General features: G+C 37.1%; 1 pseudogene; it reads right to left on the minus strand.

The window, feature by feature from the left end:
• Window positions 1-338: 338 nt before the first annotated feature.
• On the minus strand, window positions 339-1,333 carry LOC140516523 (olfactory receptor 4S2-like; annotated as a pseudogene).
• Window positions 1,334-1,959: the final 626 nt, after the last annotated feature.

The raw sequence follows: 1,959 nt of genomic DNA on the forward strand, positions 1-1,959 counted from the left end.
CATGATTCCACTTGGGAGTATCCTGGCAAAGTTACTGTGGTGATATAACATTTCCTTCTTTAGTTCATTTCTCAGATGAGGAAACTAAGGCAAATAGCATAAAGTGACTTACCCAGCGTCACACAGCTAGTAAGTATCCTAGGTCAGATAAGAACTCAGGAAGATGAGTGTTCTTGATTGCAGGCCAAGCACTCTATCGACTGTGCCACCTTGCTACCCCAGTGCATGATACTTAGAATATATTTAATAACTAGTTATTGATAGGTAGAGTGACAATGTCTCATTATATGAGTGATTCAAGAAGAAAGTATAAGAGGTGGGGGAAACAGAAAAAGAGGAAATGTCTCATTTACAAGGTACTTCTGACATCTTGGGGAAAGAAAGGAAACAGTTTCTACTCTTGTATGAATTATTTCCATAGAAAGATTTTCCTGGTCCATAACTTCATCATGGCATTCTTTACCTCTGCATTTCTCAATATGTAAATCAAGGGGTTCAACATGGGGGTGACGATAATATAAAACACTGTGACCATCTTATCTTCTGAAAAAGTTGTGTCAGGCCTCATATACATGAACGTGCAGGGTCCAAAAAATATGATGACCAAAGCTATGTGGGAATCACAGGTAGAGAGCCCTTTGTGCCTAACTTAAGCTCACTGTTTCCTCAAGGACACCAGGATGACTGTGTAGGAGATCACCCAGATAAGAAAGCTCCCTAGAGCAATGGTTCCACTCTTGGCTGTCACCATAGCCCCTACAACATAGGTGTTACTACAGGCAAGTTTCAGTACAAGTTGCACATTACAAAAATAGTGATCAATTTCATTAGGACCACAGAAAGGCAACTGAACTACCAGTGCCATTTGGATGATGGAATGTATAAAACCACCCACCCATGTTCCCAACAGCATCTTATTGCACCTGTCTCGGTCCATAATGGTCATGTAGTGTAAAGGCCTACATATGACTACATGTCTCTCATAAGTCATCACTGTGAGAATGAAGACCTCTTTGCAGCCAAAGTAACCTCAAGCAGTTGGGTCATGCAACCTGCAAAGCTGATCCTTTTCTTCAGTACCAATAAGTCTGCAATAATCTTGGGGGCTATGACAGAGGAGTAGCAAATGTGTACAAAAGATAAGTAATTTAGGAAGAAGTACATGGCTGAATTGAAAAGATTACCAGTGCAGACTGTTGCTATTATGAGGAGGTTACCCAGAAGAATAATTGCACTAAAAAAAGGTGAACACCACAAAACATACCTTCTCTATTTCTGGCTTCTGAGAAAGTCCCCAGAAGATGAATTCAATCATATTGTTTATGTTCTCCATGGACTTTTTTTGTGCAGCCACATAATGCAGGGAAAAAAAATCAGTCCATCTGAAATGATGCGGAAAAAATCAATAGCATAAATTAAAATAACAATAATAACGATTCTTATTTCATTGGTGTGGTCACAAAACCACTTAAGGTAAGATTCTAAATTTAAACCAAGTTCTGAGTTCCACTCCACAGCATTTTTTTCATGACATTATATATATCATTCAAAGAGAAACCCAGCATGAATTTATTTTCTCTTTTACCTGAGAATACTTGAGAAGGAGGGAAGACTAAAAGGGGAAGTGGAGTAAAAACTAGACATGAAATTGGTGAAGTTATATGTAGTTAGGTCTATAGATACAGATATGTGTGTGTATATATAAACATTTACACACATATATACTTACATGTATATATGTATAATCTGTACATATATGTATACACACACTATATATATACATATATATTTATATATATATATACATACATACATGTGTGTGTTTGTGTGAGTGTGTATTCATCAAAAGGAATATGGCCTTGAGTAGTGATAGTAGCCTCAAGTTCACAGCTGATACTTAATGGTATTCCTTTCTTTACACTATGGATAAAAAAGTCTCAAGTGAGTTCATTTAAGTAA

The sequence above is a fragment of the Notamacropus eugenii genome, chromosome Y, assembly GCF_028372415.1.
Source record: "Notamacropus eugenii isolate mMacEug1 chromosome Y, mMacEug1.pri_v2, whole genome shotgun sequence".
NCBI classification, from domain to species: Eukaryota; Metazoa; Chordata; class Mammalia; order Diprotodontia; family Macropodidae; genus Notamacropus; species Notamacropus eugenii.